The 21,386-nt window shown below is 39.1% G+C and overlaps 1 long non-coding RNA gene across 2 annotated transcripts in view; it reads left to right on the top strand.

Annotated features, from left to right (window-relative positions):
• Nucleotides 1-21,386, top strand: part of LOC134728611 (uncharacterized) — a 551,913-nt gene that overhangs the window by 152,605 nt on the left and 377,922 nt on the right. For both annotated transcript variants that reach the window (XR_010109198.1, XR_010109197.1), the window contains exon 2: nt 10,310-10,416. This is a non-coding gene — a long non-coding RNA (uncharacterized LOC134728611). The remainder of the gene's footprint in view (nt 1-10,309; nt 10,417-21,386) is intronic.

Below are 21,386 nucleotides of genomic sequence, written 5' to 3'. Positions count from 1 at the left end.
TGGATTTATGAGTAACCTTGACAAGAACAGTCTCAGTGCTGTGAAGCAAAAGCCCGAATGGAAGGGGCTAGAGATGGTGCAGTTTGAGTACATAGGAATGGCAAAAATGATTTTTGTGGTGATGGAATATTTATCTTTATTACAGTGATGACAACATAAAAAAAGTGTGTAATAAAAATGACATATATGCATTATATACATATATTTAAACATATATATTTTAGGCCAGGCACAGTGGCTCATGCCTGTAATCCCAGCACTTTGGGAGGCCAAGGCTGGCGGATCATGAGGTCAGGAGATCGAGACCATCCTGGCTAACACAGTGAAACCCTGCCTCCACTAAAAATACAAAAAATTAGCTGGGTGTAGTGGCACTGGCCTGTAATCCCATCTACTCGGGAAGTTGAGGCAGGAGAATCACTTGAACCTGAGAAGCAGAGGTTACAGTGAGCCCGGATCTCGCCACTGCACTCTAGCCTGGGCAACAGAGCAAGACTCTGTCTCAAAAAAATAAATAAATAAAATAAATACATATATATATATATATACACACACACACATACATACATACATACATATTTTAAACATATAAATATATGAGGATCAATTTCCTGGTTTAGATATTTATTATACTTACATAACCTGTGACCATGGGGGAAGCTGGGTGAATAGACCTCTTTGTACAAACATTGCAATGTCCTGTCAATCTATGATTTTTTTAAAAATGATAAAGGACCCTTGGGGCAGAACACCTGGATTCAGGTCCATGCTCTGCTTTTTACTTACTATGGGACCACAATCAGTTTATTTAACCCCTTTGTGTTTATAACAAACCTACTCCATATGTTTGTTGTGAGAATTTGGATTAATCTCCATTAATTGCTGAGGACAATGCATATTTCATAACAGGTACTATTTATATTTTGACTATTATTATTTATCAGATAAAGAATTGACATTTCAATAGGTTAACCTGTTAAAATCATATAGCTCTGGAATAACTAAGTATAACTCAAATCCTAGTATGTCCAGTCTCTTTATTAAATGCTATTCCTTGTTAAACAAAACGAAATAAAAGCCTTACTGGAATGAGTGAGATCAAGAGAGAATGAGAGGCCAGGCATGGTGGCTCACACCTGTAATCCCAGCACTTTGGGAGGCTGAGGCAGGAGGCTCATTTGAGGCTAGGAATTTGAGAACAGCCTGGGCAGCATGATGAAACCCCATCTCTGCTAAAAATACAAAAATTACCGTGTGGGTGGTGCATGCCTGTTAATCCCAGCTACTCAGGAGGCTAAGGCATGAGAATCAATCACTTGAACCTAGGAGACTGAGGTTACAGTGAGCCAAGATCCTGCCACTACATTCCAGCCTGGGTGACTGTCTCTCAAAGGGGGGTGGCGAGGGGACAGAGAGAGAGAGAGAGAGAGAATGAAACAGAGAATATATAGACAACGCTTTTGAGTTCCATGTGTTCTTTCATTAAAACTTCAATGAGAGAGAGAAAGAGAGAGAGAATGAAAGGCAAGGAATTGAAACAGAGAATACAGACAATGCTTTTGAGTTCCATGTGTTCTTTCATTAAAATGTCAGTGAGAGAGAGGAAGAGAGAGATAAAGAAAGAGAATGAAAGGCAAGGAATTGAAACAGAGAATATAGACAACGCTTTTGAGTTCCATGTGTTATTTCATTAAAACTTCAATGACTAAAGTGCGAATGATTTTAGTGGGCTTATGCTAACGTGCAACAAAAGCACATACATTTTAGAAATGGTAACAGACCAGATGGATACTGTCTACTCATTTGGAGACCCATTTTAGTTCCATTGAGCTCCATTATGACTCCCTAGTAATGTGTCTCAAAATATGCATTTCATGAAAATTTTATCAAAGTGAAAAATATGTTTTATATATATTTTATATGATGGAAAAATCATGCAACATTTCTTCACTGTCTAGTTACAGCATTTTAATATTTATTTCATTACTCTTTATAATACAATAATAACTTACAGATTAGTTTCATAGTGGTTAAGAGCACAGAACAATTTCTGTGAGCTCTGGGACTTTGAATAGGTTTGTTCAAAGTTATCTCATTGAATAAATGAAGATAATTAAAGTGCCTACCTGATAGTGTGGTTTCCCAATAGTATCATAAATTTATAGGTTAATACTTTTTAAAAAAAAATTTTCCATAGGTTATTGGGGTAAACGTGATATTCAGTTACATGAGTAAGTTCTTCAGTGGCGATTTCTGAGATTTTGGTGCACCCATCACCCAAGCAGTATACACGGCACCTTATTTGTAGTCTTTTATTCTTTGCCCCACTCCCACCCTTCCTGTCAAGTCTCCAAAGACCATTGTATCATTCTTATGCCTTCGCATCCTCATAGCTTAGCTTCCACATATCAGTGAGAACATACAATGTTTGGTTTTTCATTCCTGAGTTACTTTACTTGGAATAATAGCCTCCAATCTAATCTCATCCAGGTCACTGCAACTGCCGTTCATTCATTATTTTCTATGGCTGAGTAGTATTTCATCGTATATGTACACCACAGTTTCTTTATCCACTCATTGACTGATGGGCATTTGGGTTGGTTCCGCAATTTGCAATTGTCTCTATTGAGATGATCATGTGATTTTTGTTTTTAATTCTGTTTATGTTGTGTATCACATTTATTGACTTGAGTATGTTAAACCAACCCTGCATCCCTGGTATGAAACCCACTTGATCATGGTGGATTATCTTTTTGACATGTTGTTGGACTTGGTTAGCTAGTATTTTGTTAGGGATTTTTGCATCTATGGTCTTCAGGGATATTGATCTGTAGTTTTCTTTTTTGGTTATGTCCTTTCCTGGTTTTGGTATTAGAGTAATGCTGGCTTCATAGAATGAATTAGGGAGGGTTCTATCTTTCTCCATGTTGTGGAATAGTGTCAATAGTATTGGTACCAATTCTTTAAAGGTCTGATAGAATTCTGTTGTGAATCTGTCTGGTCCTGGACTTTTTCTGTTGGTAATTTTTTAATTACCATTTTAATCTCGCTGCTTGTTATCTGTCTGTTCAGGGTATCTAATTCTTCATGATTTAAACTAGGAGGGTTGTATCTTTCCAGGAATTTATCTATCTCTTCTAGGTTTTCTAGTTTATGTGAGTAAAGATGTTCATAGTAGCCACGAATGATCATTTGTATTTCAGTGGTGTCAGTTGTAATATCTCCCATTTCATTTTTTATTGAGGTTGTTTGGATTTTCTCTCATCTTTTCTTGGTTAATCTTGCTAATGGTCTATCAATTTCATTTATCTTTCAAAGAACCAGCTTTTTGTTTCATTTATCTTTCATTTTTTTTTGTTCTAATTTCATTTAGTTCCACTCTGATCTTGGTTATTTCCTTTCCTCTGCTGGGTTTGGGTTTGGTTTGTTCTTGTTTCTCTAGTTCCTTGAGATGTGACCTTAGATTGTCAGTTTGTGCTCTTTCAGTCTTTTTGATGTAGGCATTTAGGGCTATGAACTTTCCTCTTAGCACCACCTTTGCTGTGTCCCAGAGGTTTTGAAAGGTTGTGTCACTATTGTTGTTCAGTTAGAAGAATTTTTTAATTCCCATCTTGATTTCGTTTTTGACCCAATGGTCATTCAGAAGCAGTTTATTTAATTTCCATGTATTTGCATGCTGTTGAAGGTTCCTTTTGGAGTTGATTTCCAGTTTTATTCCACTGTGGTCTGAGAGTTAATATAATTTCAATTTTCTTAAATTTATTGAGGCTTGTTTTATGGCCTGTCATATGGTCTATCCTAGAGAAAGTTCCATGCACTGTTAAAGAGAATGTGTAGTCTGTGGTGGTTGAATGGAATGTTCTGTATCTATCTGTTAAGTCCATTTGTTCCAAGGTATAGTTTAAATCCATTGTTTCTTTGTTGACTTTTTGTTTTGATGACCTGTCTGTGCTGTCAGTGGAGTGTTGAAGTCCCCTGCTATGATTGTGTTGATGTCTATCTCATTTCTTAGGTCTACTAGGAAACGTTCTATTAGTTTGACAGCTCCAGTGTTAGGTGCATATATGTTTAGGATTGTGGTATTTTTCTGTTGAACAAGGCCTTTTACCATTATATAATATTCTTCTTTATCCTTTTTAACTGTTGTTGCTTTAAAGTTTGTTTTGTCTGATATAAGACTAGCTAGTCCTGCTGGCTTTTGGTGTCCATTTGCATGAAATGCCTTTTTCCACCCTTCACTTTAAGTTTATGTGAGTCCTTATGTGTTATGCGAGTCTCTCAAAGGCAGCAGATAGTTGGTTGGTGAATTCTCATCCATTCTAAGGTTCTGTATCTTTTAAGTGGAGCATTTAGGCCATTTGCATTCAATGTTATTATTGAGATGTGACATACCATTCCATTCATCATGCTATTTGTTGTCTGTGTACCTTGGTTTTTTGTTTTTGTTTTTAAAACTGTATTTTTAAGTCCTGTGAGATTTATGCTTTAAAGAGATTCTGTTTTCATGTATTTCCAGGATTTGTTTCAAGACTTAGAGTTCCTTTTTAACAGTTCTTTTAGTGGTGGCCTGGTAGTGGTGAATTCTCTCAGCATTTGTTTGTCTGAAAAAGACTATATCTTTCCTTCATATTGATGCTTAATGTCACTAGATACAAAATTCTTGGCTGGTAATTGTTTTGTTTGAGGAGGCTGAAAATAGGACCCCAAACCCTTCTAGCTTGCAGGTTTTCTGCTGAGAAATCTGCTGTTAATCTGATAGGTTTTCTTTATAGGTTATCTGGTGCTTTTGACTCACAGCTCTTAAGATTCGTTCCTACATCTTAACTTTAGATTACCTGATGACAATGTGCCTAGGCAATAATCTTTTTGTGGTGAATCTCCCAGGTGTTTTTTGTGCTTCTTGTATTTGGATGTCTAGGTCTCTAGCAAGTCTGGGGAAGTTTTTCTCAGTTATTCCCCCAAATATGTTTTCCAAACTTTTAGATTTCTCTTCTTCCTCAGGAATGCTGATTATTCTTGGGTTTGATCATTAACATAATCCCAGCCTTCTTAGAGGCTTCGTTCATATTTTCTTTTTCTTTTTCTTTGTCTTTGTTGGATTGAATTAATTCAAAGAACTTGTCTTCAAGCTCTGAATTTCTTTCTTTTACTTGTTCCATTCTATTGCTGCAGCTTTCCAGAGAATTTTGTGTCTGTAAGTGTGTCCAATGTTTCCTAAAATTGTGATTGTTTTTTATTTATGCTATCTATTTAATTGAATATTTCTCCCTTCACTTCTTGTATCATTTTTTGGTTTTCCTTGCATTGGGCTTCACCTTTCTCTGGTGCCTCCTTGGTTAGCTTAATAACTAACTTCCCAAATTCTTTTTCAGGTAAATTGGAGATTTCTTCTTGGCTTGGATCTATTGCTGATGAGCTACTATGGTTTTGGGGGAGTGTTAAAGAGCTTTGTTTTGTCATATTATCAGAGTTGGTTTACTCGTTCCTTCTCATTTGGGTAGCCTCTGTCAGAGGGAAGGTCTAGGGCTGAAGGCTGTTGTTCAGAATTTTTTTTCCCATGGGGTGTTCCCTTTTCCTATGGATGTGGCTTCCTGAGAGTTGAACTGTAATGATTGTTCTCTCTCTCCTGGGTCTAGAGACCTAGCAAGTCTACCAGGCTCTGGGTTGCTACTGGTGGTTGTCTGCACAGAGTCCTGTGATGTGAACCATCTGTGGATCTCTCAGCCGTGGGTACCCACACCAGTTCTGGTAGAGATGGCAGGGGGGCTGAAATGGACTCTGTGACGATTCTTAGCTTTGATGGTTTACTGCACTATTTTTGTGCTGGTTGGCCTCCTGCCAAGAGATGGCACTTTCTGGAGAGCATCAGCTGTGGTAGTCTGGAGAGGAACCGGCAGTGGGCAGGCCTCTAGAACTCCCAAGAGTCTATGCCCTTTGTGTTCAGCTACCAGGGTGGGTAGGGAAGGACATCAGGTAGGGGGAGGGCTAGGCTTGTCTGAGCTCAGACTCTCCTTGGGTGGGTCTTGCTGTGGCTGCCGTGGGGGATGGTGGTGAGGTTCCCAGGTCAGTGGAGTTATGTACCTAGGAGGATTATGGCTGCCTCTGCTGAGTCATGCAGGTTGTCAGGGAAGTGGGGGAAAGCTGGCAGCCATAGGCCTCACACCTAGCTCCCAGGCAATCTGAAGGGCAGGTCTCACTCCTACCATGTCCCTCCCCACTTACACACCAAGTCTGTTTCCAGCAGTGGGCAAGCAGAGCTGAGAACTTGCCCCAGGTTACCCGCCTCTCAGCAGCATAAGAAAGTAGGGCTTTAGTTCTTCCCTCACCTGTGGAGCCTGGACATAGGATTCACACCCTCCCCGAGTTCTGGCCAGGAGGCTTCTCGACCTGTTCGAATTGTGACAAAGTTCAGCTGGAGACTTCCTGCTCCCTGTGGCATTTCCCCCACGCTGTTGGCCACCCTCCCAAATGATCCTTGTGATGCCAGGCAGGAATGGACTGCTTGGGGACCCGGCAAGCTCTCAGGGCCTTTCCTGCTGCTTCCTCTACCCCTGTATTTCGTTTGGCTCTCTAAATTGACTCAGCTCCGGGTAAGGTCGGAATCTTCTCCCGTAAACTAGACCTTCAGTTTCCCCAGTGGGGGTGTGTGTTCAGGGGCAGATGATCTCCCTTTCCCACTTCTGCAATTTGGGCACTCAGAGTATTTGAGGTGTCTCCTGGGTCCTGCAGGAACAATCCACTTTCTTCAGAGAGTCTGTGGTTCATCTTGGCTTTCCTGGATTTATTACTGCAGTTGTTCTGGAGCTAAAATTCATGATGTGGGCTTCCACACGCTGCTCTGTCGGTCTGACTCAGAGCTGCAGTCTAGTCCAGACTTCTGTCTGCCATGATGGATGTGAATACATTTTTAGAAAATAGAAAATATTCTGGCATGTAATAAATAGTCAATATTTTTTAGCTATTATTAATATTAATCATAAGTTTTTTAAGTGATTATATCTATACATAATAAATTAGCAAAGGAATAACAGATAAACTAGACTGCAAAAGATTTAAAGTAGAACTGAAATAATTTTAAGTGTTGCACTTTTTTTGGTTGTTGTTTATGTTTTTGAGCCAGAGTCTCACTCTGTCACCCAGGCTGGTGTGCAGTGGAGCAATCTCCACTCACTGCAATCTCAGCCTCCCAGATTCAAGTAATTCTCATGCCTCAGCTACACGAGTAGCTGGGACCACAGGCCTGTGCCACCACGCCTGGCTACTTTTTGCATTTTAAGTAGAGATGGGTTTTCACCATGTTGAACAGGCTGGTCTTTTGCATTTTAAGTAGAGATGGATTTTCACACCATGTTGAACAAGCTGGTCTCAAACTCCTGGCCTCAAGTGATCTGCCCACCTAAGCCCCCCAAAGTTCTGGGATTATAGGCATGAGCCACTGTGCCAAGCCAATATTGTGCTTAAGAAGTTGAGTAATTTTTATGTACATTTTGGGATTGTTAGGCAAATCTAAAAATCAAATAACTAATACAGTTACAGTAATAAATTAATGTTTCCTCTTGAAAATTGGAGAGATGGAGGACATTGTATGATGTCCTCATAGAATACTCATGAAAAATAAGGAATATATCATATGTACAGTGTTTGGCACAAAGCTTGAATAAAATAAGCACTGAAATCTTGGCTATTAGTATTACTGCTATTGTTATTCTCGTGTCGTTCTATAGATACTTTTCTTTTTGGTCTTAGCAATTCTATACTGTGCTTATCTATGGCATTATAGCAAATCCTGCCAAAGTACTCCTAACATTGATATTTTCTTTTTTTTTTTCTTCTTATTTTGGTAATAGAACCCTTTGAGTTTTATTTGGACATATATTTGCCCAGCTAGAGACAACATTTACCATTTTCTCAGCAATTAAGTTCAATTGCCATTTTTTTCCTGCCTTGTGACTAAGTTCTCAAATAAGAAATATGAGAAAAATACATATATTTTTTTCTAAGCCATTCCACTAAAATAACTGGGCAGATTTCTCTTTCTTTTTACCCCTTTTCGTAAACTGAATCTGAAGGATCATGCTGGTAATTAGCTTGGACCAGGCAGCGCAAGCTAACATTTTAGGACAGTGGTTTATAAAATGTAGTCCCGAGTAGCATCAGCCGATTCCCACTGACACATGGAAGTTTGTTAAGAATGCAAGTTTTCAGGCCCCATTCCAGACCAACTGAGTCAGAAACGCCAGGGGTAGATTCAGCAATCTGTTTTGACATGATCTTCAGAAGATTCTGATGCATGTAAAGTTTGAGAATTACTTCTTTAGGGATTAATAGAGCAGCAAGGTAGAAGGCCCCTGAGTCTCTAGACAACTTTATGAAGCAGCGATAACACATATTTTGTATGTTATACAGCAGAGCCACCTCTTCTCCATAGACTGCCCACTCTTACATGAGAGACAAATTCTATTTTGCTTGAGCCACCAGATTTTTGTGTTCCTTTGTTGTAGCAACTTAGCAGGCACTCTAATTAAAGCTGTAGAGTACCTTTTGACTTCTCAGTTTATAACCAGCCAACTTTAATGGGGAAATAACAAGCAAAATTTTCCTTGAGGAGCAATTGTTAATCAAACAGTATTTAGAGAGGAGTAGGAAAAATTCACTGGCTTTCAATTAACTGGATCTATTAATCAAAAACACATATAGTACACACTCATAAACTCGCAGACACACATTACACATAAATTTTTCATTCACAGAAATATGCTTCTCGGAAGTGAAGTAATTCAGAAATAAATCACATACAATAAGAATGATACACAAGGTATACTTAAATAACTTCACAATTATTCATATCTTAGAACTAGAATTCACATTCTTATTTATTTGATTCAGTGCAACTCAATAAAATACAATAAATATTTCATAAGGGAATATTGTTTCAGAAATTGTAGAAGGAAGCGGAAAAACAAAGATGATTAAGACATGAAAACTGCCCTAAAGGAGCTTACAGTCTCATGAGAGAATATCAATTACTTTCCCAGAAGCACGTTAGAAATTACATGCTTCACAACTCCTTTCTAACCCATTCATTTTTTAAAAAATTTATTGTGCATATTTAAGGTATACAACATGATGTTATGGGATATATAGAGACAGTGAAATGGTTGCTATAGTGAAGCAAATTAGCATATCCATCATCTCACATAGTTATTCATTTTTGTTTTTGTGGCAAGAGCAGCTAAAATCTACTCATTTAACAGGAATCCCAAATATAGTACAATTTTATGACCTGTAGTCTTTATGTTGTACATTAGATCTCTAGACTTGTTCATCTTAGGTACCTGCTACTTTGTATACTCTGATCTACAGCTCCTCATTTTCTCCCCTCCCCACAACCCCTGATGACTACTGATTTATTCTCTACATCTGTATATTTCACTGTTTGATTTTTCTTCTAATATTTCACATGTAAGTGAGATTATGCAATATTCCTCCTTATCTGTCCAGCTTATTTAACTGAATATAATATCCTCCAGGTTCATTCATGTTGTGGCAGGATCTCCTTCTTTGTCAAGGCTGAATGATATTCCTGTAAGTATGTGTGTGTGAGTGTGTGTGTATGTGTGTGTGTGTATATATGTATATATACATATAAACATATATTTGTGTATATATATTTATATATACATATATACATATAAACATATATTTGTGTATATATATTTATATATACATATATACATATAGATATATACGTATATACATACAGTTGACCCTTGAGCAAAGGGGGGATTAGGGGCACTGATTCCTCTTGCAGTCAAAAATCCACTTCTAGCTTTTGACTCCCTAAAAACTGAACTAATAATACAGTACTGTTGACTACCTTACCAGTAAAATAAATAGTTGATAACACATATTTTGTATATCTATTATATACTGTATTCTCACAATAAACTAGAGAACAGGAAATGTTATTAGAAGATCATAAGCAGGAGAAAACATATTTACCCTTCATTAAAAGGAAGTGGATCATCATCAAGGTTTTCATTGTAATCATTTTCACGTTGAGGACCTGAGAAGGAGGGATGGCAGAGTCAAAAAGGTGGAGGAGGTGGAAGGGGAGGCAGGAGAGGAAGGCACACTCAGTGTATCTTTTATTGAAACAAAAGTCTGTGTATAAGCGGACCCTCACAGTTCAAACCCATGTTGTTCAAGGGTCAACTACATATATATGCACACACATACACATATATGTATGTATGTATATCCACTAATATCTATCTCACAGTTTCTTTATTCATTATTCCATCAACAGACACTTTGGTTATTTCTACATCAGAACACGAGAGGGCAGATATTTTTCTAAAATGGTAATTTCATTTCCTTTGGGATTGACCAGAAGAGGAATTGCTGAGTCATAAGGTAGTACTATTTTTAATTTCTTTGGAAACCTCCATACTGTTCTTCATAATGTCTAAACCAATTTACATCTTTTTACATCTATGTCAAAGTAATATGTAAAAAAAAATACATTCTTCTTAATGTTTTTGGTTAGCTTTTCTTTGATACTAGTGAGGCTAATTTTTTTGCATGTTTATTTCTATATATTATTAATGTTTAATTTTCACTGAGAGATCATTTACATATGATAAAATGGCTTCATCTTCAGTATATGTTTTTTTCAATATACATTTTTAATCTGATGTGATATGTGATGATGTGGTATAATTGAATTTAAGTAAATCTAGCGTAGATTTTGGATCTTTGAAGGCAGCAGATCTTTGAATTCTTGCTCTGGTATTTACTATGTGGCTTTTGACAATAAAACCTCTATAAAACTCAGTTTGCCCAACCCTAAGATGGTAGGAATGATACCTACTTCCTTTGATTTTTGTGCAAACTAAAGCCCTTCAGCCAAATTTCTTTAACCAGTTTCTGCCCCTTGATGTCTACATTTCTTCATTTCTCACTCACTCCAGTATGTCTCACTCGATCACTACGCTGAAATTCTCCCCACCAAGGTCATCCAGCTCTCCAGGTTGAAAGTCAATGGATATATTTCAGTCTTTATTATATTTAAACTTTCTAAAACACTCTTCACCAGAGTCACCCTGCCCTCCAGATTGTTAGAATAAATGGACATATTTCCATCTTTACTGTATTTGAACACTCTACAGCATTCAGAATCTCCTTCTAAAGACTCTTTCCTCTTGAATTTTGTGAGCTTATTATCTTGCTTTTTTTATACATATCTGGATATGCCTTCTTAGTCTTCTTTAATGTCTCCTCTCCCTGCCCTTATATATTTATGATTTTAGGGTTTTTTCCCCTTACTTTCTGTCTCTATTTCTCTCTCTCTCTCCATAGCTCAGTCTAATCCTAGAAGATGTTACCCAGTCCCATAGTTTTAGATAAGTTTATGAAGGTGATTCTTATTCCACATTATTATCTCTAACCCAATGTCTTTTTTGAATTTCAAACATGTAAGTCTCACTCAGTATGTATAGATTCATTTATTTCCCCTCATAAAATATTCAAACATGCTCCAAATTAAATATATCTTCTCCCTAAAACATTTTCGTTCATCAGTATTTCCAATTTTAAGAAATTGCACCTTAATTTCCTATTTCTTCAAATACTTACCATTTTTACTCATTCGTCCCCTTATCTTTCAATAGCCAGGCCTTAATGATTTTGCCTCTTGGTGGGACAATGGCAACATAGTTGCTAATTTTTCTCCCTATATCTACTCTTACCCCCATTCTAATTCAATCTCTGCCCTGTAACCAGAAATTCAGATTGGATCCTATGAATTTGTCCTCAAAATTCATTAAGAACGTGTGAGTTCAAATTTTTAACATATAAAAACTAGACAACACTTGAAGTCTCTTGCCCCAATGAATCTGGAGATCATATCACAATTCTATACCCCCTGAGAATCCAAAAATTTTATGATTATTGAAAAGTCCCAATTTGGAGGATGTGTGTATGCTGTCAGAGTCAAGTGAGCTCTAGGTTCTAGCTCTGGCAGGGACTGTCATCGTATTTACTTCAGGTCGCCAACATGTAAAGTTTAAGCCTTTAATTAATTTCCACCAAGCATCCTATTTCCCCATTATAGGACATGAGATTTAGTGTAAGATGTATGTACACATGTATGTGTGTTTGAAAGACAGGGAGCAAGAGCGAGATGAAGATTTTCATGAATAAATCTGAGATGTGTGATGTGGATCAAGGTTTATATTGCAGCAAATCAAACTGATGAAAATTGTATATTAGGCTTCTGAATTACCAAAAGTTGTCTCTCCACTTTACACTTGAGGGTTCTCATAACCTTGCTCCCCTATAGTACCCAGCATTTTATCATTTGGTTGATTCTTTGTATCCGATGCCACATTTTATCATGGCACTTGATTTCATGTGGTTACCTTTTCTGCCTTAGGACTGTCTCCAGCACCTTAGGAAACTGCCAAGCCTGTGTGCAGAAGCAGGCAAAAGCTTGGCTGAGGGAAGCTGTAAAAGTGACAGTCTGAGGCAGAGTTTTCCAGGTTTCTCAGAGGTCCCCAGCAGGATGGAACATAATTACCCATCACAGCTACTAGGTCAACAACACTCCCTTTATTGGCTTTTCTTCCTTTTCTGTTCGTCCCTCCTGACTCCCCCACTCTGCTTCCTGAGATCATCTCCCAGAAAAACTCCTGTGTCTAAGAGCACGTCAAAACCTCTGAGAGAAAAAAAAAAGAGACCTATGCTTTTGGGAAATGCAAATTAAGACACTCTTTGTCCCTTACTACTTCTCCACACCTTTCCTTCTCATCTCTTACCCTTGAGGCCAGACAGAAAAGAGAAAGAAGAAAAATTACCCAACTTTCTCCCTGTCTCAGGCAGAACAGAACTGCAAACACCTCTGCCTTCAGTGACTCTATTTTCATACTAAGTGGTTAATCAAGGGTCTTCTCTGAACAAATATAGTGTTTCCTTTTTCTCCAGAAGACACTTTGGTACTGGTGAGGTAGTGTATCAGTCCATTCTGACTCTGCTCTAAATAACACCTTTTATGAAGAAAGGGGGTTTAGTTGACTCACATTTCTGCAGGTTATACAGGAGGCATGGCTGTGAGGCCTCAGTATACTTACAATCATGGTGGAAGGCAAAGGGGAAGCAAACATGTCTTCCCATGGCAGTAGGAGAGAAGGAGCTAAGGGGGAAGTGCTACATACTTTTAAACAATCAGATCTCATGAGAACTCACTCAAAAGACAGTATTAGGGAGACGGTGCTACACCATTAGAAACCACCCCCAAGATCCCGTCACCTCCCACCAGCCCCCCCCATCCAACCCAACACTTGGGATCACAATTCAACGTGAAATTTGGGTGGGGAAACAGAGCCAAACCATATCAGGTAGTATATTATTCACCTCTTTACACGTTGTTGAAAAGAGAATAATATTCCCTTGCCTCCCTTTTTAGATTTGTAAAAAATGCCTCCTTCTTGTATTTTTATACTCTAGCCAGATGTGCTGCTTTAGTTCAGTTCCATTTCAGATTATGTGGCAGATATGCCTGAGTCTCCTGGCTTGGCTACTTCTTACATATTCTTCAAATCTCAGCTTAAATTTTACTTCCCAAGAAGATTATTCCTTGATCTCCTTACTGTACACTTTCATATTATATGACCTTTCATTACCCTCTCCATGTTTTTTAATTATTTCTTTCATGCTGGAACATAAACTCCATGAGGAAAATCTCATGTGTATTCCAGATCCCAGTGCCTGTTACTCAGCAGCCATCCAGTTTAATGGTAATAGATTAATCAGTTTGAATTGAATTGAAAGAGAGACGGCTATTAATAGAATTAAGAACATGTTGGATAGTTAGAAAAGTCATCTTTACTTCATAGTTTCTGGTGAAATGGTTTTTTTCTTTTATTATACTTTAAGTTTTAGGATACATGTGCACAATGTGCAGGTTAGTTACATATGTATACATGTGCCATGCTGGTGTGCTGCACCAATTAACTCGTCATTTAGCATTAGGTATATCTCCTAATGCTATCCCTCCTCCCTCCCCCCACCCCAGGACAGTCCCCAGAGTGTGATGTTCCCCTTCCTGTGTCCATGTGTTCTCATTCTTCAATTCCCATCTATGAGTGAGAACATGCAGTGTTTGGATTTTTGTCCTTGCGATAGTTTACTGAGAATGATGACTTCCAATTTCATCCATGTCCCTACAAAGGACATGAACTCATCATTTTTTATGGCTGCATAGTATTCTATGGTGTATGTGTGCCACATTTTCTTAATCCAGTCTAACATTGTTGGACATTTGGGTTGATTCCAAGTCTTTGCTATTGTGAATAGTGCCACAATAAACATACATGTGCATGTGTCTTCATAGCAGCATGATTTATAGTCCTTTGGGTATATACCCAGTAATGGGATGGCTGGGTCAAATGGTATTTGTAGTTCTAGATTCCTGAGGAATCGCCACACTGACTTCCACAATGGTTGAAGTAGTTTACAGTCCCCCCAACAGTGTAAAAGTGTTCCTATTTCTCCACATCCTCTCCAGCACCTGTTGTTTCCTGACTTTTTAATGATTGCCATTCTAACTGGTGTGAGATGGTATCTCATTGTGGTTTTGATTGTGATTTTGATTTGCATTTCTCTGATGGCCAGTGACGGTGAGCATTTTTTCATGTGTCTTTTGGCTACATAAATGTCTTCTTTTGAGAAGTGTCTGTTCATATCCTTTGCCCACTTTTTGATGGGGTTGTTTGTTTTTTTCTTGTAAATTTGTTTGAGTTCATTGTAGATTCTGGATATTAGCCCTTTGTCAGATGAGTAGGTTGCGAAAGTTTTCTCCCATTTCGTAGGTTGCCTTTTCACTCTGATGGTAGTTTCTTTTGCTGTGCAGAAGCTCTTTAGTTTAGTCAGATCCCATTTGTCAATTTTGTCTTTTGTTGCCATTGCTTTTGGTGTTTTAGACATGAAGTCCTTGCCCATGCCTATGTCCTGAATGGTATTGCCTAGGTTTTCTTCTAGGGTTTTTATGGTTTTAGGTCTAATGTTTAAGTCTTTAATCCATCTTGAATTAATTTTTGTATAAGGTGTAAGGAAGGGATCCAATTTCAGCTTTCTACATATGGCTAGCCAGTTTTCCCAGCACCATTTATTAAATAAGGAATCCTTTCCCCATTGCTTGTTTTTCTCAGGTTTGTCAAAGATCAGATAGTTGTAGATACGCAGCATTATTTCTGAGGGCTCTGTTCTGTTCCATTGATCTATATCTCTGTTTTGGTACCAGTACCATGCTGTTTTGGTTACTGTAGCCTTGTAGTGTAATTTGAAGTCAGGTAGTGTGATGCCTCCAGCTTTGTTCTTTTGGCTTAGGATTGACTTGGTGTGGCGGGCTCTTTTTTGGTTCCGCATGAACTTTAAAGTAGTTTTTTCCAATTCTGTGCAGAAAGTCATTGGTAGCTTGATGGGGATGGCATTGAATCTATAAATTACCTTGGGCAGTATGGCCATTTTCACAATATTGATTCTTCCTACCCATGAGCATGGAATGTTCTTCCATTTGCTTGTATCCTCTTTTATTTCATTAGAGCAGTGGTTTGTAGTTCTCCTTGAAGAGGTCCTTCACATCCCTTGTAAGTTGGATTCCTGGGTATTTTATTCTCTTTGAAGCAATTGTGAATGGGAGTTCACTCATCATTTGGCTCTCTGTTTGTCTGTTGTTGGTGTATAAGAATGCTTGTGATTTTTGTACATTGATTTTGTATCCTGAGACTTTGCTGAAGTTGCTTATCAGCTTAAGGAGATTTTGGGCTGAGACAATGGGGTTTTCTAGATATACAATCATGTCGTCTGCAAACAGGGACAATTTGACTTCCTATTTTCCTAATTGAATACCCTTTATTTCCTTCTCCTGCCTAACTGCCCTGGCCAGAACTTCCAACACTATGTTGAATAGGAGTGGTGAGAGAGGGCATCCCTGTCTTGTGCCAGTTTTCAAAGGGAATGCTTCCAGTTTTTGCCCATTCAGGATGATATTGACTGTGGGTTCATCATAGATAGCTCTTATTATTTTAAGATATGTCCCATCAATACCTAATTTATGGAGAGTTTTTAGCATGAAGGGTTGTTGAATTTTATCAAAGGTCTTTTCTGCATCTATTGAGATAATCATGTGTTTTTTGTCTTTGGTTCTGTTTACATGCTGGATTACATTTACTGATTTGCATATATTGAACCAGCTTGCATCCCAGGGATGAAGCCCACTTGATCATGGTGGATAAGCTTTTTGATGTGCTGCTGGATTCGGTTTGCCAGTATTTTATTGAGGATTTTTGCATCAATGTTCACCAAGAATATTGGTCTAAAATTCTCTTTATTGGTTGTGTCTCTGCCCGGCTTTGCTATCAGGATGATGCTGGCCTCATAAAATGAGTTAGGGAGGATTCCTTCTTTTTCTATTGATTGGAATAGTTTCAGAAGGAATGGTACCAGTTCCTCCTTGTACCTATGGTAGAATTTGGCTGTGAATCCATCTGGTCCTGGACTCTTTTTGGTTGGTAAGCTATTGGTTATTGCCACAATTTCAGCTCCTGTTATTGGTCTATTCAGAGATTCAACTTCTTCCTGGTTTAGTCTTGGGAGGGTGTATGTGTCGAGGAATTTATCCATTTCTTCTAGATTTTCTAGTTTATTTGTGTAGAGGTGTTTGTAGTATTCTCTGATGGTAGTTTGTATTTCTGTGGGATCGGTGGTGATTTCCCCTTTATCATTTTTTATTGCCTCTATTTGATTCTTCTCTCTTTTCTTCCTCATTAGTCTTGCTAGCGGTCTATCAATTTTGTTGATCCTTTCAAAAAACCAGCTCCTGGATTCATTAATTTTTTGAAGGGTTTTTTGTGTCTCTATTTCCTTCAGTTCTGCTCTAATCTTAGTTATTTCTTGCCTTCTGCTAGCTTTTGAATGTGTTTGCTCTTGCTTTTCTAGTTCTTTTAATTGTGATGTTAGGGTGCCAATTTTGGATCTTTCCTGCTTTCTCTTGTGGGCATTTGGTGCTATAAATTTCCCTCTACACACTGCTTTGAATGTGTCCCAGAGATTCTGGTATGTTGTGTCTTTGTTCTCATTGGTTTCAAAGAACATCTTTATTTGTGCCTTCATTTTGTTATGTACCCAGTAGTCATTCAGGAGCAGGTTGTTCAGTTTCCATGTAGTTGAGTGGTGTTGAGTGAGTTCTTAATCCTGAGTTCTAGTTTGACTGCACTGTGGTCTGAGAGATAGTTTGTTATAATTTCTGTTCTTTTACATTTGCTGAGGAGAGCTTTCCTTCCAACTATGTGGTCAATTTTGGAATAGGTGTGGTGTGGTGCTGAAAAAAATGTATATTCTGTTGATTTGGGGTGGAGAGTTCTGTAGATGTCTATTAGGTCTGCTTGGTGCAGAGGTGAGTTCAATTCCTGGGTATCCTTGTTAACTTTCTGTCTCGTTGATCTGTCTAATGTTGACAGTGGTGTGTTAAAGTCTCCCATTATTAATGTGTGGGAGTCTAAGTCTCTTTGTAGGTCACTCAGGACTTGCTTTATGAATCTGGGTGCTCCTGTATTGGGTGCATATATATTTAGGATAGTTAGCTCTTCTTGTTGAATTGATCCCTTTACCATTATGTAATGGCCTTCTTTGTCTCTTTTGATCTTTGTTGGTTTAAAATCTGTTTTATCAGAGACTAGAATTGCAACCCCTGCCTTTTTTTGTTTTCCATTTGCTTGGTATATCTTCCTCCATCCTTTTATTTTGAACCTATGTGTGTCTCTGCATGTGAGATGGGTTTCCTGAATACAGCACACTGATGGGTCTTGACTCTTTATCCAATTTGCCAGTCTGTGTCTTTTAATTGGAGCATTTAGTCCATTTACATTTAAAGTTAGTATTGTTATGTGTGAATTTGATCCTGTCATTATGATGTTAGCTGGTGATTTTGCTCGTTAGTTGATGCAGTTTCTTCCTAGTCTCGATGGTCTTTACATTTTGGCATGATTTTGCAGCGGCTGGTACCGGTTGTTCCTTTCCATGTTTAGCGCTTCCTTCAGGAGCTCTTTTAGGGCAGGCCTGGTGGTGACAAAATCTCTGAGCATTTGCTTGTCCGTAAAGTATTTTATTTCTCCTTCACTTATGAAGCTTAGTTTGGCTGGATATGAAATTCTGGGTTGAAAATTCTTTTCTTTAAGGATGTTGAATATTGGCCCCCACTCTCTTCTGGCTTGTAGAGTTTCTGCCGAGAGATCCGCTGTTAGTTTGATGGGCTTCCCTTTGTGGGTAACCTGACCTTTCTCTCTGACTGCCCTTAACATTTTTTCCTTCATTTCAACTTTGGTGAATCTGACAATTAGGTGTCTGGGAGTTGCTCTTCTCGAGGAGTATCTTTGTGGCGTTCTCTGTATTTCCTGAATCTGAATGTTGGCCTGCCTTGCTAGATTGGGGAAGTTCTCCTGGATAATATCCTGCAGAGTGTTTTCCAACTTGGTTCCATTCTCCCCATCACTTTCAGGTACACCAATCAGACGTAGATTTGGTCTTTTCACATAGTCCCATATTTCTTGGTGGCTTTGTTCGTTTCTTTATTCTTTTTTCTCTAAACTTCCCTTCTTGCTTCATTTCATTCATTTCATCTTCTATCACTGAAACCCTTTCTTCCAGTTGATCACATTGGCTCCTGAGGCTTCTGCATTCTTCCCGTAGTTCTCGAGCCTTGGCTTTCAGCTCCACCAGCTCCTTTAAGCACTTCTCTGTATTGGTTATTCTAGTTATACATTCTTCTAAATTTTTTTCAAAGTTTTTAACTTCTTTGCCTTTGGTTTGAATTTCCTCCTGTAGCTTGGAGTAGTTTGATCGTCTGGAGCCTTCTTCTCTCAACTCGTCAAAGTCATTCTCCATCCAGCTTTGTTCCGTTGCTGGTGAGGAACTGCATTCCTTTGGAGGAGGAGAGGCGCTCCGCTTTTTAGAGTTTCCAGTTTTTCTGCTCTGTTTTTTTCCCCATCTTTGTGGTTTTATCTACTTTTGGTCTTTGATGATAGTGATGTACAGATGGGTTTTTGGTGTGGATGCCTTTCTGTTTGTTAGTTTTCCTTCTAACATACAGGACCCTCAGCCGCAGGTCTGTTGGAGTTTGCTAGAGGTCCACTCCAGACCCTGTTTGCCTGGGTATCAGCAGCAGTGTCTGCAGAAGAGCAGATTTTCATGAACCGCGAATGCTGCTGTCTGATCGTTCCTCTGGAAGTTTTGTCTCAGAGGAGTACCCGGCCATGTGAGGTGTCAGTCTGCCCCTACTGAGGGGTGCCTCCCAGTTAGGCTGCTCAGGGGTCAGGGGTCAGAGACCCACTTGAGGAGGCAGTCTGCCCATTCTCAGATCTCCAGCTGCATGCTGGGAGAATCACTGCTCTCTTCAAAGCTGTCAGACAGGGACATTTAAGTCTGCAGAGGTTACTTCTGTCTTTTTGTTTGTCTGTGCCCTGCCCGCAGAGGTGGAGCCTACAGAGGCAGGCAGGCCTCCTTGAGCTGTGGTGGGCTCCACCCAGTTCGAGCTTCCTGACTGCATTGTTTACCTAAGCAAGCCTGGGCAATGGTGGGCGCCCCTTCCCCAGCCTCGCTGCCGCCTTGCAGTTTGATCTCAGACTGCTGTGCTAGCAATCAGTGGGACTCCGTGGGCGTAGGACCCTCTGAGCCACGTGCGGGATATAATCTCCTTGTGTGCCGTTTCCTAAGCCTGTCGGAAAAGCGCAGTATTCAGGTGGGAGTGACCCGATTTTCCAGGTGCTGTCTGTCACCCCTTTCCTTGACCAGGAAAGTGAACTCCGTGACCCCTTGCACTTCCTGAGTGAGGCAATGCCTCTCCCTGCTTTGGCTCGTGCATGGTGCGCTGCACCCACTGTCCTGAGCCCACTGTCTGGCACTCCCTAGTGAGATGAACCCGGTACCTCAGATGGAAATGCAGAAATCACCCGTCTTCTGCGTCGCTCACGCTGGGCGCTGTAGACCGGAGCTGTTCCTATTTGGCCATCTTGGCTTCTCCCCCTTCTTCTGGTGAAATATTTTTTAAAGATTATATTCCAAAGAAAATTGTAAAACAAAAATGAATGGAGAAATGGTGATGTTTGTCAAAGAGAGAAAGTAAACTGAATACTGTTAGCAGAAGTAGGGTAAAGGATTTTGTTAGTAGTTTGCCAAATATCAACAATTCTCTCCTCCAAGTGAAGGTCTTATTTTTGAATGCACAAAAGCCTGTTTCTTTTTCAATTAGTAGCCTTTTCTCATCTCTCTTTTTGACCAACAGTTTCTTATAATTTGGACACTATGGGGCCTCAGAAACTATCATTCCAAGTTATAAGATCCTTGTGATAGAGGTTTCCTAGGTGGTCAGACAGAAAAGAGAGAAAAGAAAGAGAATTTATAGTATTTAAAGGCCTGCAAATCTAATTTAACTTCATAAGTAATTTTTCTATACTACCAGTAGCCTTCCTAGCTAGAGCAGTGCTTCATGAAAACTATGCCTTGGGCAAATTATTCTAGAGATTTGAACACTAGCAAATAGCTGAGATGAAAGAAAACTGAATAGAACATTTGTTTCCCTCTGGCTTATAATGAGTGGGTAGTCATCATAAATAATATTCATTTCCTTTAACCAAATATCTCTTTCATCGAACACATTAATTGCTACTGATATTTTGACTTTGCCACTAAATTCTAAGCCTTAACATCACACAGTAGAAAACATTTCCATTTCAATTTTTCAAGGTTATTAGCTTCCTTGTTTCATTTATACACCTTGCATTCTTCAAAATAACATTTGACTTCTTGTTAATGATAAATTAAGCGTTGAAAAATGACCCAAATAAATCTAGAAATAGCAGGAAACTTTCTTCCTGGAAAGCAACTATAGAAGTATACCGCTGGTGTGCCAGAATTGTAGGAAAGGAAGATATATGCAAGATATATTGCAAGAGAGGCAAGAATAAACTAAAGGGCTCCTCACTAGTGAATGGATACAAAAATGTCCATAACAATTTTTAAGAATTCTACCAGAAAGGGGATTAGACAAATGGAGCGGTAGCAGGAGGTAAAATGGGATCAAGAGAAGACTCATGCGGCTGGGCACGGTGGCTCACGCCTGTAATTCCAGCACCTTGGGAGGCCGAGGCGGGCAAAGCATGAGGTCAGGAGATCGAGACCATCCTGGTTAACAGGGTGAAACCCCGTCTCTACTAAAAATACAAAAAATTAGCTGGGCATGGTGGCGGGCGCCTGTAGTCCCAGCTGTTCAGGAGGCTGAGGCAGGAGAATGGCTTGAACCCAGGAGGCGGGGCTTGCAGTGAGCCGAGATG

The sequence above is a fragment of the Pan paniscus genome, chromosome 12 (genome assembly GCF_029289425.2).
Source record: "Pan paniscus chromosome 12, NHGRI_mPanPan1-v2.0_pri, whole genome shotgun sequence".
Classification (NCBI taxonomy): domain Eukaryota; kingdom Metazoa; phylum Chordata; class Mammalia; order Primates; family Hominidae; genus Pan; species Pan paniscus.
The sequence above is the reverse complement of the archived record's forward strand: the minus strand, read 5'-3'. Positions and strand labels throughout refer to the sequence as shown.